At 43.1% G+C, this 19,818-nt stretch overlaps 5 non-coding genes across 5 annotated transcripts; all 5 read right to left on the bottom strand.

The window, feature by feature from the left end:
• Positions 1–5,614: 5,614 nt before the first annotated feature.
• On the bottom strand, positions 5,615–5,687 carry TRNAT-UGU (transfer RNA threonine (anticodon UGU)). The gene has a single exon. It is a non-coding gene; the product is annotated as a tRNA-Thr (tRNA).
• A 3,782-nt stretch (positions 5,688–9,469) lies between these two features.
• TRNAT-UGU (transfer RNA threonine (anticodon UGU)) lies at positions 9,470–9,542 on the bottom strand. The gene has a single exon. It is a non-coding gene; the product is annotated as a tRNA-Thr (tRNA).
• Positions 9,543–11,484: 1,942 nt separating this feature from the next.
• On the bottom strand, positions 11,485–11,557 carry TRNAT-UGU (transfer RNA threonine (anticodon UGU)). Its single transcript has one exon. It is a non-coding gene; the product is annotated as a tRNA-Thr (tRNA).
• A 3,779-nt stretch (positions 11,558–15,336) lies between these two features.
• On the bottom strand, positions 15,337–15,409 carry TRNAT-UGU (transfer RNA threonine (anticodon UGU)). The gene has a single exon. It is a non-coding gene; the product is annotated as a tRNA-Thr (tRNA).
• Positions 15,410–17,340: 1,931 nt separating this feature from the next.
• Positions 17,341–17,413, bottom strand: TRNAT-UGU (transfer RNA threonine (anticodon UGU)). Its single transcript has one exon. It is a non-coding gene; the product is annotated as a tRNA-Thr (tRNA).
• Positions 17,414–19,818: the final 2,405 nt, after the last annotated feature.

Below are 19,818 nucleotides of genomic sequence, written 5' to 3'. Positions count from 1 at the left end.
AGCTTGTCAGGCTGCCGTGCTGGGGACAATATGAAGGAGCAGAGCATACCTGAGTTACAATGGAATCAGCAGGAGAGAGGATTGTGTGAGTCTGAGAAAGAAAAGGGGCATAGCTTCAAACCTCAATCTGGCATAGCTTTCCAAGGCTACAATTGCCAGTCATTGTGTATTTTAAAAAGGTAGTAAATTTGTATCCTTTCAAGGAGTACATCTATGGGTGCAGATTTGCTACTTTTTTGGTAAACTGATCACTAATTGGAATATTTAGAAAGAAGGGACGCAGTGCAGCACAGCGAGCAAAGTTCCTTTGTGCGTCACTCGAAGAGAGCAGAACTGAGACATATCTTCACAGAAATGGTGCAGTTCTGCTCTTTGTCTATGCAAAGGTGCACTTCGGGCTGCCTTGAGTGCAAGGGTATCTGCCTTATGTTCAGGAGAGCTGATGTGCATAAAGGGATATCTTCCTCCAACTATCATAGGAGATTTTTTAGAGTCAAGCCTGCGCTAGAATGCGCTTGCGCATGCGTATTGCTTGCGAGACGCTGTTGTAGTTAGAAAAGGGCTAGGAGCCCCGTCCATTTCACGTTGGTATCTTTCATTGGTTCGTGGGCTTCCCTGTTAAAATCTGCTTGCTTTCGTTAGTGGAAGGCATGCATACGTCATGCCTTTTCCGGTGGTTAGCCCTCCTTGAGCGCAGCGACCAAGTACTGAAAACAAAGGAGGCTCGCTGTTTTCCATCTGGTTTGTGGACTACTTTTTCTCTTTTTTTTCACAGCACAATCTCGTTTGACAGAAGTTGAGCTCATTGCATGACATCAACCCTGTTACATAATTAATTGAACTTTTGCCGGTTACATAGATAATTGCACTTTTGCCGATAGGTTTCAATATGAGTGAACTGTAGCAGCGCGATCGCACTCATTATTTACATTTAATGAGCCAAGAAAAGTCTGGTTGGGAGTTTACAACTGCTGATAGCTCTATCTCGGAGAAATGCCAGACATGTTGTATTGCAAGTGCTTGTTTACTCTTTGTATCTGTGCTGCAAATTGTAGCACACCACATGCAAAGAGGCAGTGACATGGAGAAATAAAGACATCTGTTCGCCTTACACCAGCCTCGGGTAGGCGCAGCATTGTTGCACAAAACAATGACTGTATGTTTTTGTAAATATGGGTTTACATCAAAATCCATGTGTGGATGTATGAGAAAAACATGTACCACCCGTGGAACACCTACCTGACGCAAAGTAAAGCATGGCAGAGCAAGGTGCTGTGTGCTGTTACCTTTTCTTAACATGTGCATGGCTTTGTAAATACCAAAAAACGAATTGTGTTAATGCTGCATTGAAAAAGTGATGCAACCCAATGCAAAATCGGTTTAAACATGGGCCTAAATATACACTTACATTCTGGACCCGAAAAAAAGAACAAGTTAAAATCTCACAGTGAAATCAGGATGATATTAAAAAAATGACATGTGCATTGGAAAGGACGTGGCTGAAGGGGCACCAAAGCCAACGACCAAGTCAAGAATGATATTTTGGGATGTCACGCTCTAAACATCCCCCATATTCACACAAGTCAATAGTATGACCCTGTAGGAGTCTTGTGTTTGTCATTCCACTGACACTGTGTGTAATGCCCCCCGTTATTGCTTGCTTTGCCCTGTGTCGCCTTTGTTTTTCTATCTTGAAAAGAATATTTGTAGTGAGGCTCCCCAATGAACTAAAAAGTGTTGTTAAATCCAACATTTTTGTGAGGCCCCAGTGGGATTTGAACTCACGACCCTTGGTTTACAATACCAGTGCTCTAACCCCTGAGCTATCGAGCCAGGTGCTTGTCAGAGGGCCGTGCTGGGGACTATATGAAGGAGCAGAGCATACCTGAGTTACAATGGAATCAGCAGGAGAGAGGATTGTGTGAGTCTGAGAAAGAAAAGGGGCATAGCTTCAAACCTGAATCTGGCATAGCTTTCCAAGGCTACTATTGCCAGTGATTGTGTATTTGAAAAAGGTAGTAAATTTGTATCCTTTCAAGGAGTACATCTATGGGTGCAGATTTGCTACTTTTTTGGTAAACTGATCACTAATTGGAATATTTAGAAAGAAGGGACGCAGTGCAGCACAGCGAGCAAAGTTCCTTTGTGCGTCACTCGAAGAGAGCAGAACTGAGACATATCTTCACAGAAATGGTGCAGTTCTGCTCTTTGTCTATGCAAAGGTGCACTTCGGGCTGCCTTGAGTGCAAGGGTATCTGCCTTATGTTCAGGAGAGCTGATGTGCATAAAGGGATATCTTCCTCCAACTATCATAGGAGATTTTTTAGAGTCAAGCCTGCGCTAGAATGCGCTTGCGCATGCGTATTGCTTGCGAGACGCTGTTGTAGTTAGAAAAGGGCTAGGAGCCCCGTCCATTTCACGTTGGTATCTTTCATTGGTTCGTGGGCTTCCCTGTTAAAATCTGCTTGCTTTCGTTAGTGGAAGGCATGCATACGTCATGCCTTTTCCGGTGGTTAGCCCTCCTTGAGCGCAGCGACCAAGTACTGAAAACAAAGGAGGCTCGCTGTTTTCCATCTGGTTTGTGGACTACTTTTTCTCTTTTTTTTCACAGCACAATCTCGTTTGACAGAAGTTGAGCTCATTGCATGACATCAACCCTGTTACATAATTAATTGAACTTTTGCCGGTTACATAGATAATTGCACTTTTGCCGATAGGTTTCAATATGAGTGAACTGTAGCAGCGCGATCGCACTCATTATTTACATTTAATGAGCCAAGAAAAGTCTGGTTGGGAGTTTACAACTGCTGATAGCTCTATCTCGGAGAAATGCCAGACATGTTGTATTGCAAGTGCTTGTTTACTCTTTGTATCTGTGCTGCAAATTGTAGCACACCACATGCAAAGAGGCAGTGACATGGAGAAATAAAGACATCTGTTCGCCTTACACCAGCCTCGGGTAGGCGCAGCATTGTTGCACAAAACAATGACTGTATGTTTTTGTAAATATGGGTTTACATCAAAATCCATGTGTGGATGTATGAGAAAAACATGTACCACCCGTGGAACACCTACCTGACGCAAAGTAAAGCATGGCAGAGCAAGGTGCTGTGTGCTGTTACCTTTTCTTAACATGTGCATGGCTTTGTAAATACCAAAAAACGAATTGTGTTAATGCTGCATTGAAAAAGTGATGCAACCCAATGCAAAATCGGTTTAAACATGGGCCTAAATATACACTTACATTCTGGACCCGAAAAAAAGAACAAGTTAAAATCTCACAGTGAAATCAGGATGATATTAAAAAAATGACATGTGCATTGGAAAGGACGTGGCTGAAGGGGCACCAAAGCCAACGACCAAGTCAAGAATGATATTTTGGGATGTCACGCTCTAAACATCCCCCATATTCACACAAGTCAATAGTATGACCCTGTAGGAGTCTTGTGTTTGTCATTCCACTGACACTGTGTGTAATGCCCCCCGTTATTGCTTGCTTTGCCCTGTGTCGCCTTTGTTTTTCTATCTTGAAAAGAATATTTGTAGTGAGGCTCCCCAATGAACTAAAAAGTGTTGTTAAATCCAACATTTTTGTGAGGCCCCAGTGGGATTTGAACTCACGACCCTTGGTTTACAATACCAGTGCTCTAACCCCTGAGCTATCGAGCCAGGTGCTTGTCAGAGGGCCGTGCTGGGGACTATATGAAGGAGCAGAGCATACCTGAGTTACAATGGAATCAGCAGGAGAGAGGATTGTGTGAGTCTGAGAAAGAAAAGGGGCATAGCTTCAAACCTGAATCTGGCATAGCTTTCCAAGGCTACTATTGCCAGTGATTGTGTATTTGAAAAAGGTAGTAAATTTGTATCCTTTCAAGGAGTACATCTATGGGTGCAGATTTGCTACTTTTTTGGTAAACTGATCACTAATTGGAATATTTAGAAAGAAGGGACGCAGTGCAGCACAGCGAGCAAAGTTCCTTTGTGCGTCACTCGAAGAGAGCAGAACTGAGACATATCTTCACAGAAATGGTGCAGTTCTGCTCTTTGTCTATGCAAAGGTGCACTTCGGGCTGCCTTGAGTGCAAGGGTATCTGCCTTATGTTCAGGAGAGCTGATGTGCATAAAGGGATATCTTCCTCCAACTATCATAGGAGATTTTTTAGAGTCAAGCCTGCGCTAGAATGCGCTTGCGAATGCTTATTTCTTGCGAGACGTTGTTGTAGTTAGAAAAGGGCTAGGAGCCCTGTCCATTTCACGTTGGTGTCTTTCATTGGTTCGTGGGCTTCCCTGTTAAAATCTGCTTGCTTTCGTTAATGGAAGGCATGCATACGTCATGCCTTTTCCGGTGGTTAGCCCTCCTTGAGCGCAGCGACCAAGTACTGAAAACTTAGGAGGCTCGCTGTTTTCCATCTGGTTTGTGGACTACTTGTTCTCTTTTTTTCACAGCACAATCTCGTTTGACAGAAGTCGAGTTCATTGCATGACATCGACCCTGTTACATAATTAATTGAACTTTTGCCGGTTACATAGATAATTGCACTTTTGCCGATAGGTTTCAATCTGAGTGAACTGTAGCAGCGCGATTGCGCTCATTATTTACATTTAATGAGTCAAGAAAAGTCTGGTTGGGAGTTTACAACTGCTAATAGCTCTATCTCTGAGAAATGCCAGACATGTTGTATTGCAAGTGCTTGTTTACTCATTGTATCTGTTCTGCAAATTGCAGCACACAACATGCAAAGAGGCAGTAACATGGAGAAATAAAGACATCTGTTCTCCTTACACCAGCCTCGGGGAGGAGCACCATTGTGGCACAAAACCATGACTGTATGTTTTTGTAAACATGGGTTTACATCAAAATCCATGTGTGGATGTACAAGAAAACCATGTACCACCTGTGGAACACCTACCTGACGCAAAGTAAAGCATGGCAGAGCAAGGTGCTGTGTGCTGTTACTTTTTCTTAACATGTGCATGGCTTTGTAAATACCAAAAAACGAATTGTGTTAATGCTGCATCGAAAAAGTGATGCAACCCGATGAAAAATCTGTTTAAACATGGGCCTAAATGTACATTTAAATTCCGGACCCGAAAAAAAGAACAAGTTAAAATCTCACAGTGAAATCAGGATGATATTAAAAAAATGACATGTGCATTGGAAAGGACGTGGCTGAAGGGGCACCAAAGCCAACGACCAAGTCAAGAATGATATTTTGGGATGTCACACTCTAAACATCCCCCATACTCACACAAGTCAATTGTATGACCCTATAGGAGTCTTGTGTTTGTCATTCCACTGACACTGTGTGTAATGCCCCCCGTTCTTGCGTGCTTTGCCCTGTGTCGCCTTTGTTTTTCTATCTTGAAAAGAATATTTGTAGTGAGGCTCCCCAATGAACTAAAAAGTGTTGTTAAATCCCAAATGTTTGTGAGGCCCCATTGAGATTTGAACTCACGACCCCTGGTTCACGACCCCTGGTTTACACTGTGTGTAATGCCCCCCTTTCTTGCGTGCTTTGCCCTGTGTCGCCTTTGTTTTTCTATCTTGAAAAGAATATTTGTAGTGAGGCTCCCCAATGAACTAAAAAGTGTTGTTAAATCCCAAATGTTTGTGAGGCCCCAGTGAGATTTGAACTCACGAGCCCTTGTTTACAAGACCAGTGTTCTAACCCCTGAGCTATGGAGCCAGGAGCTTGTCAAGATCCCGTGCTGGGGACTATATGAAGGAGCAGAGCATACCTGAGTTACAATGGAATCAGCAGGAGAGAGGATTGTGTGAGTCTGAGAAAGAAAAGGGGCATAGCTTCAAACCTGAATCTGGCATAGCTTTCCAAGGCTACTATTGCCAGTGATTGTGTATTTTAAAAAGGTAGTAAATTTGTATCCTTTCAAGGAGTACATCTATGGGTGCAGATTTGCTACTTTTTTGGTAAACTGATCACTAATTGGAATATTTAGAAAGAAGGGATGCAGTGCAGCACAGCGAGCAAAGTTCCTTTGTGCGTCACTCGAAGAGAGCAGAACTGAGACATATCTTCACAGAAATGGTGCAGTTCTGCTCTTTGTCTACTCAAAGGTGCACTTCAGGCTGCCTTGAGTGCAAGGGTATCTGCCTTATGTTCAGGAGAGCTGATGTGCATAAAGGGATATCTTCCTCCAACTATCATAGAAGATTTTTTAGAGTCAAGCCTGCGCTAGAATGCGCTTGCGCATGCGTATTGCTTGCGAGACGCTGTTGTACTTAGAAAAGGGCTAGGAGCCCCGTCCATTTCACGTTGGTGTCTTTCATTGGTTCGTGGGCTTCCCTGTTAAAATCTGCTTGCTTTCATTAGTGGAAGGCATGCATACGTCATGCCTTTTCCGGTGGTTAGCCCTCCTTGAGCGCAGCGACCAAGTACTGAAAACAAAGGAGGCTCGCTGTTTTCCATCTGGTTTGTGGACTACTTTTTCTCTTTTTTTTCACAGCACAATCTCGTTTGACAGAAGTTGAGCTCATTGCATGACATCAACCCTGTTACATAATTAATTGAACTTTTGCCGGTTACATAGATAATTGCACTTTTGCCGATAGGTTTCAATATGAGTGAACTGTAGCAGCGCGATCGCACTCATTATTTACATTTAATGAGTCAAGAAAAGTCTGGTTGGGAGTTTACAACTGCTAATAGCTCTAGATCGTAGAAATGCCAGACCAGTTGTATTGCAAGTGCTTGTTTACTCTTTGTATCTGTGCTGCAAATTGTAGCACACCACATGCAAAGAGGCAGTGACATGGAGAAATAAAGACATCTGTTCGCCTTACACCAGCCTCGGGTAGGCGCAACATTGTGGCACAAAACCATGACTGTATGTTTTTGTAAATATGGGTTTACATCAAAATCCATGTGTGGATGTATGAGAAAAACATGTACCACCCGTGGAACACCTACCTGACGCAAAGTAAAGCATGGCAGAGCAAGGTGCTGTGTGCTGTTACCTTTTCTTAACATGTGCATGGCTTTGTAAATACCAAAAAACGAATTGTGTTAATGCTGCATTGAAAAAGTGATGCAACCCAATGCAAAATTGGTTTAAACATGGGCCTAAATATACACTTACATTCTGGACCCGAAAAAAAAAACAAGTTAAAATCTCACAGTGAAATCAGGATGATATTAAAAAAATGACATGTGCATTGGAAAGGACGTGGCTGAAGGGGCACCAAAGCCAACAACCAAGTCAAGAATGATATTTTGGGATGTCACACTCTAAACATCCCCCATACTCACACAAGTCAATAGTATGACCCTGTAGGAGTCTTGTGTTTGTCATTCCACTGACACTGTGTGTAATGCCCCCCGTTATTGCGTGCTTTGCCCTCTGTCGCCTTTGTTTTTCTATCTTGAAAAGAATATTTGTAGTGAGGCTCCCCAATGAACTAAAAAGTGTTGTTAAATCCAAAATGTTTGTGAGGCCCCAGTGGGATTTGAACTCACGACCCTTGGTTTACAATACCAGTGCTCTAACCCCTGAGCTATCGAGCCAGGTGCTTGTCAGAGGGCCGTGCTGGGGACTATATGAAGGAGCAGAGCATACCTGAGTTACAATGGAATCAGCAGGAGAGAGGATTGTGTGAGTCTGAGAAAGAAAAGGGGCATAGCTTCAAACCTGAATCTGGCATAGCTTTCCAAGGCTACTATTGCCAGTGATTGTGTATTTGAAAAAGGTAGTAAATTTGTATCCTTTCAAGGAGTACATCTATGGGTGCGGATTTGCTACTTTTTTGGTAAACTGATCACTAATTGGAATATTTAGAAAGAAGGGACGCAGTGCAGCACAGCGAGCAAAGTTCCTTTGTGCGTCACTCGAAGAGAGCAGAACTGAGACATATCTTCACAGAAATGGTGCAGTTCTGCTCTTTGTCTATGCAAAGGTGCACTTCGGGCTGCCTTGAGTGCAAGGGTATCTGCCTTATGTTCAGGAGAGCTGATGTGCATAAAGGGATATCTTCCTCCAACTATCATAGGAGATTTTTTAGAGTCAAGCCTGCGCTAGAATGCGCTTGCGCATGCGTATTTCTTGCGAGACGCTGTTGTAGTTAGAAAAGGGCTAGGAGCCCTGTCCATTTCACGTTGGTGTCTTTCATTGGTTCGTGGGCTTCCCTGTTAAAATCTGCTTGCTTTCGTTAATGGAAGGCATGCATACGTCATGCCTTTTCCGGTGGTTAGCCCTCCTTGAGCGCAGCGACCAAGTACTGAAAACTTAGGAGCCTCGCTGTTTTCCATCTGGTTTGTGGACTACTTGTTCTCTTTTTTTCACAGCACGATCTCGTTTGACAGAAGACGAGCTCATTGCATGACATCGACCCTGTTACATAATTAATTGAACTTTTGCCGGTTACATAGATAATTGCACTTTTGCCGATAGGTTTCAATCTGAGTGAACTGTAGCAGCGCGATTGCGCTCATTATTTACATTTAATGAGTCAAGAAAAGTCTGGTTGGGAGTTTACAACTGCTAATAGCTCTATCTCGGAGAAATGCCAGACCAGTTGTATTGCAAGTGCTTGTTTACTCTTTGTATCTGTTCTGCAAATTGCAGCACACCACATGCAAAGAGGCAGTAACATGGAGAAATAAAGACATCTGTTCTCCTTACACCAGCCTCGGGGAGGCGCACCATTGTGGCACAAAACCATGACTGTATGTTTTTGTAAACATGGGTTTACATCAAAATCCATGTGTGGATGTACAAGAAAACCATGTACCACCTGTGGAACACCTACCTGACGCAAAGTAAAGCATGGCAGAGCAATGTGCTGTGTGCTGTTACTTTTTCTTAACATGTGCATGGCTTTGTAAATACCAAAAAACGAATTGTGTTAATGCTGCATCGAAAAAGTGATGCAACCCGATGAAAAATCTGTTTAAACATGGGCCTAAATGTACATTTAAATTCCGGACCCGAAAAAAAGAACAAGTTAAAATCTCACAGTGAAATCAGGATGATATTAAAAAAATGACATGTGCATTGGAAAGGACGTGGCTGAAGGGGCACCAAAGCCAACGACCAAGTCAAGAATGATATTTTGGGATGTCACACTCTAAACATCCCCCATATTCACACACAAGTCAATTGTATGACCCTGTAGGAGTCTTGTGTTTGTCATTCCACTGACACTGTGTGTAATGCCCCCCGTTCTTGCGTGCTTTGCCCTGTGTCGCCTTTGTTTTTCTATCTTGAAAAGAATATTTGTAGTGAGGCTCCCCAATGAACTAAAAAGTGTTGTTAAATCCAAAATGTTTGTGAGGCCCCATTGAGATTTGAACTCACGACCCCGGTTCACGACCCCTGGTTTACACTGTGTGTAATGCCCCCCTTTCTTGCGTGCTTTGCCCTGTGTCGCCTTTGTTTTTCTATCTTGAAAAGAATATTTGTAGTGAGGCTCCCCAATGAAATAAAAAGTGTTGTTAAATCCCAAATGTTTGTGAGGCCCCAGTGAGATTTGAACTCACAACCCCTGGTTTACAAGACCAATGCTCTAACCCCTGAGCTATGGAGCCAGGAGCTTGTCAGGATGCCGTGCTGGGGACTATATGAAGGAGCAGAGCATACCTGAGTTACAATGGAATCAGCAGGAGAGGATTGTGTGAGTCTGAGAAAGAAAAGGGGCATAGCTTCAAACCTGAATCTGGCATAGCTTTCCAAGGCTACTATTGCCAGTGATTGTGTATTTTAAAAAGGTAGTAAATTTGTATCCTTTCAAGGAGTACATCTATGGGTGCAGATTTGCTACTTTTTTGGTAAACTGATCACTAATTGGAATATTTAGAAAGAAGGGATGCAGTGCAGCACAGCGAGCAAAGTTCCTTTGTGCATCACTCGAAGAGAGCAGAACTGAGACATATCTTCACAGAAATGGTGCAGTTCTGCTCTTTGTCTATGCAAAGGTGCACTTCGGGCTGCCTTGAGTGCAAGGGTATCTGCCTTATGTTCAGGAGAGCTGATGTGCATAAAGGGATATCTTCCTCCAACTATCATAGGAGATTTTTTAGAGTCAAGCCTGCGCTAGAATGCGCTTGCGCATGCGTATTTCTTGCGAGACGCTGTTGTAGTTAGAAAAGGGCTAGGAGCCCTGTCCATTTCACGTTGGTGTCTTTCATTGGTTCGTGGGCTTCCCTGTTAAAATCTGCTTGCTTTCGTTAATGGAAGGCATGCATACGTCATGCCTTTTCCGGTGGTTAGCCCTCCTTGAGCGCAGCGACCAAGTACTGAAAACTTAGGAGGCTCGCTGTTTTCCATCTGGTTTGTGGACTACTTGTTCTCTTTTTTTCACAGCACGATCTCGTTTGACAGAAGTCGAGCTCATTGCATGACATCGACCCTGTTACATAATTAATTGAACTTTTGCCGGTTACATAGATAATTGCACTTTTGCCGATAGGTTTCAATCTGAGTGAACTGTAGCAGCGCGATTGCGCTCATTATTTACATTTAATGAGTCAAGAAAAGTCTGGTTGGGAGTTTACAACTGCTAATAGCTCTATCTCGGAGAAATGCCAGACCAGTTGTATTGCAAGTGCTTGTTTACTCTTTGTATCTGTTCTGCAAATTGCAGCACACCACATGCAAAGAGGCAGTAACATGGAGAAATAAAGACATCTGTTCTCCTTACACCAGCCTCGGGGAGGCGCACCATTGTGGCACAAAACCATGACTGTATGTTTTTGTAAACATGGGTTTACATCAAAATCCATGTGTGGATGTACAAGAAAACCATGTACCACCTGTGGAACAACTACCTGACGCAAAGTAAAGCATGGCAGAGCAATGTGCTGTGTGCTGTTACTTTTTATTAACATGTGCATGGCTTTGTAAATACCAAAAAACGAATTGTGTTAATGCTGCATCGAAAAAGTGATGCAACCCGATGAAAAATCTGTTTAAACATGGGCCTAAATGTACATTTAAATTCCGGACCCGAAAAAAAGAACAAGTTAAAATCTCACAGTGAAATCAGGATGATACTAAAAAAATGACATGTGCATTGGAAAGGACGTGGCTGAAGGGGCACCAAAGCCAACGACCAAGTCAAGAATGATATTTTGGGATGTCACACTCTAAACATCCCCCATACTCACACAAGTCAATTGTATGACCCTGTAGGAGTCTTGTGTTTGTCATTCCACTGACACTGTGTTTAATGCCCCCCGTTCTTGCGTGATTTGCCCTGTGTCGCCTTTGTTTTTCTATCTTGAAAAGAATATTTGTAGTGAGGCTCCCCAATGAACTAAAAAGTGTTGTTAAATCCAAAATGTTTGTGAGGCCCCATTGAGATTTGAACTCACGACCCCTGGTTCACGACCCCTGGTTTACACTGTGTGTAATGCCCCCTTTCTTGCGTGCTTTGCCCTGTGTCGCCTTTGTTTTTTTATCTTGAAAAGAATATTTGTAGTGAGGCTCCCCAATGAACTAAAAAGTGTTGTTAAATCCCAAATGTTTGTGAGGCCCCAGAGAGATTTGAACTCACGACCCCTGGTTTACAAGACCAGTGCTCTAACCCCTGAGCTATGGAGCCAGGAGCTTGTCAGGATGCCGTGCAGGGGACTATATGAAGGAGCAGAGCATACCTGAGTTACAATGGAATCAGCAGGAGAGAGGATTGTGTGAGTCTGAGAAAGAAAAGGGGCATAGCTTCAAACCTGAATCTGGCATAGCTTTCCAAGGCTACTATTGCCAGTGATTGTGTATTTTAAAAAGGTAGTAAATTTGTATCCTTTCAAGGAGTACATCTATGGGTGCAGATTTGCTACTTTTTTGGTAAACTGATCACTAATTGGAATATTTAGAAATAAGAGACGCAGTGCAGCACAGCGAGCAAAGTTCCTTTGTGCGTCACTCGAAGAGAGCAGAACTGAGACATATCTTCACAGAAATGGTGCAGTTCTGCTCTTTGTCTATGCAAAGGTGCACTTCGGGCTGCCTTGAGTGCAAGGGTATCTGCCTTATGTTCAGGAGAGCTGATGTGCATAAAGGGATATCTTCCTCCAACTATCATAGGAGATTTTTTAGAGTCAAGCCTGCGCTAGAATGCGCTTGCGCATGCGTATTGCTTGCGAGACGCTGTTGTACTTAGAAAAGGGCTAGGAGCCCCGTCCATTTCACGTTGGTGTCTTTCATTGGTTCGTGGGCTTCCCTGTTAAAATCTGCTTGCCTTCGTTAGTGGAAGGCATGCATACGTCATGCCTTTTCCGGTGGTTAGCCCTCCTTGAGCGCAGCGACCAAGTACTGAAAACAAAGGAGGCTCGCTGTTTTCCATCTGGTTTGTGGACTACTTTTTCTCTTTTTTTTCACAGCACAATCTCGTTTGACAGAAGTCGAGCTCATTGCATGACATCAACCCTGTTACATAATTAATTGAACTTTTGCCGGTTACATAGATAATTGCACTTTTGCCGATAGGTTTCAATATGAGTGAACTGTAGCAGCACGATCGCGCTCATTATTTACATTTAATGAGTCAAGAAAAGTCTGGTTGGGAGTTTACAACTGCTAATAGCTCTATCTCTGAGAAATGCCAGACATGTTGTATTGCAAGTGCTTGTTTACTCTTTGTATCTGTTCTGCAAATTGCAGCACACCACATGCAAAGAGGCAGTGACATGGAGAAATAAAGACATCTGTTCGCCTTACACCAGCCTCGGGTAGGCGCAACATTGTTGCACAAAACCATGACTGTATGTTTTTGTAAATATGGGTTTACATCAAAATCCATGTGTGGATGTATGAGAAAAACATGTACCACCCGTGGAACACCTACCTGACGCAAAGTAAAGCATGGCAGAGCAAGGTGCTGTGTGCTGTTACCTTTTCTTAACATGTGCATGGCTTTGTAAATACCAAAAAACGAATTGTGTTAATGCTGCATTGAAAAAGTGATGCAACCCAATGCAAAATCGGTTTAAACATGGGCCTAAATATACACTTACATTCTGGACCCGAAAAAAAGAACAAGTTAAAATCTCACAGTGAAATCAGGATGATATTAAAAAAATGACATGTGCATTGGAAAGGACGTGGCTGAAGGGGCACCAAAGCCAACGACCAAGTCAAGAATGATATTTTGGGATGTCACACTCTAAACATCCCCCATACTCTCACAAGTCAATAGTATGACCCTGTAGGAGTCTTGTGTTTGTCATTCCACTGACACTGTGTGTAATGCCCCCCGTTATTGCGTGCTTTGCCCTCTGTCGCCTTTGTTTTTCTATCTTGAAAAGAATATTTGTAGTGAGGCTCCCCAATGAACTAAAAAGTGTTGTTAAATCTAAAATGTTTGTGAGGCCCCAGTGGGATTTGAACTCACGACCCATGGTTTACAATACCAGTGCTCTAACCCCTGAGCTATCGAGCCAGGTGCTTGTCAGAGGGCCGTGCTGGGGACTATATGAAGGAGCAGAGCATACCTGAGTTACAATGGAATCAGCAGGAGAGAGGATTGTGTGAGTCTGAGAAAGAAAAGGGGCATAGCTTCAAACCTGAATCTGGCATAGCTTTCCAAGGCTACTATTGCCAGTGATTGTGTATTTGAAAAAGGTAGTAAATTTGTATCCTTTCAAGGAGTACATCTATGGGTGCAGATTTGCTACTTTTTTGGTAAACTGATCACTAATTGGAATATTTAGAAAGAAGGGACGCAGTGCAGCACAGCGAGCAAAGTTCCTTTGTGCGTCACTCGAAGAGAGCAGAACTGAGACATATCTTCACAGAAATGGTGCTGTTCTGCTCTTTGTCTATGCAAAGGTGCACTTCGGGCTGCCTTGAGTGCAAGGGTATCTGCCTTATGTTCAGGAGAGCTGATGTGCATAAAGGGATATCTTCCTCCAACTATCATAGGAGATTTTTTAGAGTCAAGCCTGCGCTAGAATGCGCTTGCGCATGCGTATTTCTTGCGAGACGCTGTTGTAGTTAGAAAAGGGCTAGGAGCCCTGTCCATTTCACGTTGGTGTCTTTCATTGGTTCGTGGGCTTCCCTGTTAAAATCTGCTTGCTTTCGTTAGTGGAAGGCATGCATACGTCATGCCTTTTCCGGTGGTTAGCCCTCCTTGAGCGCAGCGACCAAGTACTGAAAACATAGGAGGCTCGCTGTTTTCCATCTGGTTTGTGGACTACTTGTTCTCTTTTTTTCACAGCACGATCTCGTTTGACAGAAGTCGAGCTCATTGCATGACATCGACCCTGTTACATAATTAATTGAACTTTTGCCGGTTACATAGATAATTGCACTTTTGCCGATAGGTTTCAATCTGAGTGAACTGTAGCAGCGCGATTGCGCTCATTATTTACATTTAATGAGTCAAGAAAAGTCTGGTTGGGAGTTTACAACTGCTAATAGCTCTATCTCGGAGAAATGCCAGACCAGTTGTATTGCAAGTGCTTGTTTACTCTTTGTATCTGTTCTGCAAATTGCAGCACACCACATGCAAAGAGGCAGTAACATGGAGAAATAAAGACATCTGTTCTCCTTACACCAGCCTCGGGGAGGCGCACCATTGTGGCACAAAACCATGACTGTATGTTTTTGTAAACATGGGTTTACATCAAAATCCATGTGTGGATGTACAAGAAAACCATGTACCATCTGTGGAACACCTACCTGACGCAAAGTAAAGCATGGCAGAGCAATGTGCTGTGTGCTGTTACTTTTTCTTAACATGTGCATGGCTTTGTAAATACCAAAAAACGAATTGTGTTAATGCTGCATCGAAAAAGTGATGCAACCCGATGAAAAATCTGTTTAAACATGGGCCTAAATGTACATTTAAATTCCGGACCCGAAAAAAAGAACAAGTTAAAATCTCACAGTGAAATCAGGATGATATTAAAAAAATGACATGTGCATTGGAAAGGACGTGGCTGAAGGGGCACCAAAGCCAACGACCAAGTCAAGAATGATATTTTGGGATGTCACACTCTAAACATCCCCCATACTCACACAAGTTAATTGTATGACCCTGCAGGAGTCTTGTGTTTGTCATTCCACTGACACTGTGTGTAATGCCCCCCGTTCTTGCGTGCTTTGCCCTGTGTCGCCTTTGTTTTTCTATCTTGAAAAGAATATTTGTAGTGAGGCTCCCCAATGAACTAAAAAGTGTTGTTAAATCCAAAATTTTGTGAGGCCCCATTGAGATTTGAACTCACGACCCCGGTTCACGACCCCTGGTTTACACTGTGTGTAATGCCCCCCTTTCTTGCGTGCTTTGCCCTGTGTCGCCTTTGTTTTTCTATCTTGAAAAGAATATTTGTAGTGAGGCTCCCCAATGAACTAAAAAGTGTTGTTAAATCCCAAATGTTTGTGAGGCCCCAGTGAGATTTGAACTCACGACCCCTGGTTTACAAGACCAGTGCTCTAACCCCTGAGCTATGGAGCCAGGAGCTTGTCAGGATGCTGTGCTGGGGACTATATGAAGGAGCAGAGCATACCTGAGTTACAATGGAATCAGCAGGAGAGAGGATTGTGTGAGTCTGAGAAAGAAAAGGGGCATAGCTTCAAACCTGAATCTGGCATAGCTTTCCAAGGCTACTATTGCCAGTGATTGTGTATTTTAAAAAGGTAGTAAATTTGTATCCTTTCAAGGAGTACATCTATGGGTGCAGATTTGCTACTTTTTTGGTAAACTGATCACTAATTGGAATATTTAGAAAGAAGGGATGCAGTGCAGCACAGCGAGCAAAGTTCCTTTGTGCGTCACTCGAAGAGAGCAGAACTGAGACATATCTTCACAGAAATGGTGCAGTTCTGCTCTTTGTCTATGCAAAGGTGCACTTCGGGCTGCCTTGAGTGCAAGGGTATCTGCCTTATGTTCAGGAGAGCTGATGTGCATAAAGGGATATCTTCCTCTAACTATCATAGGAGATTTTTTAGACTCAAGCCTGCGCTAGAATGCGCTTGCGCATGTGTATTTCTTGCGAGACGCTGTTGTAGCTAGAAAAGGGCTAGGAGCCCTGTCCATTTCACGTTGGTGTCTTTCATTGGTTCGTGGGCTTCCCTGTTAAAATCTGCTTGCTTTCGTTAATGGAAGGCATGCATACGTCATGCCTTTTCCGGTGGTTAGCCCTCCTTGAGCGCAGCGACCAAGTACTGAAAACATAGGAGGCTCGCTGTTTTCCATCTGGTTTGTGGACTACTTGTTCTCTTTTTTTCACAGCACGATCTCGTTTGACAGAAGTCGAGCTCATTGCATGACATCGACCCTGTTACATAATTAATTGAACTTTTGCCGGTTACATAGATAATTGCACTTTTGCCGATAGGTTTCAATCTGAGTGAACTGTAGCAGCGCGATTGCGCTCATTATTTACATTTAATGAGTCAAGAAAAGTCTGGTTGGTAGTTTACAACTGCTAATAGCTCTATCTCGGAGAAATGCCAGACCAGTTGTATTGCAAGTGCTTGTTTACTCTTTGTATCTGTTCTGCAAATTGCAGCACACCACATGCAAAGAGGCAGTAACATGGAGAAATAAAGACATCTGTTCTCCTTACACCAGCCTCGGGGAGGCGCACCATTGTGGCACAAAACCATGACTGTATGTTTTTGTAAACATGGGTTTACATCAAAATCCATGTGTGGATGTACAAGAAAACCATGTACCACCTGTGGAACAACTACCTGACGCAAAGTAAAGCATGGCAGAGCAATGTGCTGTGTGCTGTTACTTTTTCTTAACATGTGCATGGCTTTGTAAATACCAAAAACGAATTGTGTTAATGCTGCATCGAAAAAGTGATGCAACCCGATGAAAAATCTGTTTAAACATGGGCCTAAATGTACATTTAAATTCCGGACCAGAAAAAAAGAACAAGTTAAAATCTCACAGTGAAATCAGGATGATATTAAAAAAATGACATGTGCATTGGAAAGGACGTGGCTGAAGGGGCACCAAAGCCAACGACCAAGTCAAGAATGATATTTTGGGATGTCACACTCTAAACATCCCCCATACTCACACAAGTCAATTGTATGACCCTGTAGGAGTCTTGTGTTTGTCATTCCACTGACACTGTGTTTAATGCCCCCCGTTCTTGCGTGCTTTGCCCTGTGTCGCCTTTGTTTTTCTATCTTGAAAAGAATATTTGTAGTGAGGCTCCCCAATGAACTAAAAAGTGTTGTTAAATCCAAAATGTTTGTGAGGCCCCATTGAGATTTGAACTCACGACCCCTGGTTTACACTGTGTGTAATGCCCCCCCTTTCTTGCGTGCTTTGCCCTGTGTCGCCTTTGTTTTTTTATCTTGAAAATAATATTTGTAGTGAGGCTCCCCAATGAACTAAAAAGTGTTGTTAAATCCCAAATGTTTGTGAGGCCCCAGTGAGATTTGAACTCACGACCCCTGGTTTACAAGACCAGTGCTCTAACCCCTGAGCTATGGAGCCAGGAGCTTGTCAGGATGCCGTGCTGGGGACTATATGAAGGAGCAGAGCATACCTGAGTTACAATGGAATCAGCAGGAGAGAGGATTGTGTGAGTCTGAGAAAGAAAAGGGGCATAGCTTCAAACCTGAATCTGGCATAGCTTTCCAAGGCTACTATTGCCAGTGATTGTGTATTTTAAAAAGGTAGTAAATTTGTATCCTTTCAAGGAGTACATCTATGGGTGCAGATTTGCTACTTTTTTGGTAAACTGATCACTAATTGGAATATTTAGAAATAAGGGACGCAGTGCAGCACAGCAAGCAAAGTTCCTTTGTGCGTCACTCGAAGAGAGCAGAACTGAGACATATCTTCACAGAAATGGTGCAGTTCTGCTCTTTGTCTATGCAAAGGTGCACTTCGGGCTGCCTTGAGTGCAAGGGTATCTGCCTTATGTTCAGGAGAGCTGATGTGCATAAAGGGATATCTTCCTCCAACTATCATAGGAGATTTTTTAGAGTCAAGCCTGCGCTAGAATGCGCTTGTGCATGAGTATTGCTTGCGAGACGCTTTTGTAGTTAGAAAAGGGCTAGGAGCCCCGTCCATTTCACGTTGGTGTCTTTCATTGGTTCGTGGGCTTCCCTGTTAAAATCTGCTTGCCTTCGTTAGTGGAAGGCATGCATACGTCATGCCTTTTCCGGTGGTTAGCCCTCCTTGAGCGCAGCGACCAAGTACTGAAAACAAAGGAGGCTCGCTGTTTTCCATCTGGTTTGTGGACTACTTTTTCTCTTTTTTTTCACAGCACAATCTCGTTTGACAGAAGTCGAGCTCATTGCATGACATCAACCCTGTTACATAATTAATTGAACTTTTGCCGGTTACATAGATAATTGCACTTTTGCCGATAGGTTTCAATATGAGTGAACTGTAGCAGCACGATCGCGCTCATTATTTACATTTAATGAGTCAAGAAAAGTCTGGTTGGGAGTTTACAACTGCTAATAGCTCTATCTCTGAGAAATGCCAGACATGTTGTATTGCAAGTGCTTGTTTACTCTTTGTATCTGTTCTGCAAATTGCAGCACACCACATGCAAAGAGGCAGTGACATGGAGAAATAAAGACATCTGTTCGCCTTACACCAGCCTCGGGTAGGCGCAACATTGTTGCACAAAACCATGACTGTATGTTTTTGTAAATATGGGTTTACATCAAAATCCATGTGTGGATGTATGAGAAAAACATGTACCACCCGTGGAACACCTACCTGACGCAAAGTAAAGCATGGCAGAGCAAGGTGCTGTGTGCTGTTACCTTTTCTTAACATGTGCATGGCTTTGTAAATACCAAAAAACGAATTGTGTTAATGCTGCATTGAAAAAGTGATGCAACCCAATGCAAAATCGGTTTAAACATGGGCCTAAATATACACTTACATTCTGGACCCGAAAAAAAGAACAAGTTAAAATCTCACAGTGAAATCAGGATGATATTAAAAAAATGACATGTGCATTGGAAAGGACGTGGCTGAAGGGGCACCAAAGCCAACGACCAAGTCAAGAATGATATTTTGGGATGTCACACTCTAAACATCCCCCATACTCACACAAGTCAATAGTATGACCCTGTAGGAGTCTTGTGTTTGTCATTCCACTGACACTGTGTGTAATGCCCCCCGTTATTGCGTGCTTTGCCCTCTGTCGCCTTTGTTTTTCTATCTTGAAAAGAATATTTGTAGTGAGGCTCCCCAATGAACTAAAAAGTGTTGTTAAATCCAAAATGTTTGTGAGGCCCCAGTGGGATTTGAACTCACGACCCTTGGTTTACAATACCAGTGCTCTAACCCCTGAGCTATCGAGCCAGGTGCTTGTCAGAGGGCCGTGCTGGGGACTATATGAAGGAGCAGAGCATACCTGAGTTACAATGGAATCAGCAGGAGAGAGGATTGTGTGAGTCTGAGAAAGAAAAGGGGCATAGCTTCAAACCTGAATCTGGCATAGCTTTCCAAGGCTACTATTGCCAGTGATTGTGTATTTGAAAAAGGTAGTAAATTTGTATCCTTTCAAGGAGTACATCTATGGGTGCAGATTTGCTACTTTTTTGGTAAACTGATCACTAATTGGAATATTTAGAAAGAAGGGACGCAGTGCAGCACAGCGAGCAAAGTTCCTTTGTGCGTCACTCGAAGAGAGCAGAACTGAGACATATCTTCACAGAAATGGTGCTGTTCTGCTCTTTGTCTATGCAAAGGTGCACTTCGGGCTGCCTTGAGTGCAAGGGTATCTGCCTTATGTTCAGGAGAGCTGATGTGCATAAAGGGATATCTTCCTCCAACTATCATAGGAGATTTTTTAGAGTCAAGCCTGCGCTAGAATGCGCTTGCGCATGCGTATTTCTTGCGAGACGCTGTTGTAGTTAGAAAAGGGCTAG

Source organism: Pleurodeles waltl, unplaced genomic scaffold, assembly GCF_031143425.1.
Source record: "Pleurodeles waltl isolate 20211129_DDA unplaced genomic scaffold, aPleWal1.hap1.20221129 scaffold_39, whole genome shotgun sequence".
Taxonomy (NCBI): domain Eukaryota; kingdom Metazoa; phylum Chordata; class Amphibia; order Caudata; family Salamandridae; genus Pleurodeles; species Pleurodeles waltl.
The sequence above is the reverse complement of the archived record's forward strand: the minus strand, read 5'-3'. Positions and strand labels throughout refer to the sequence as shown.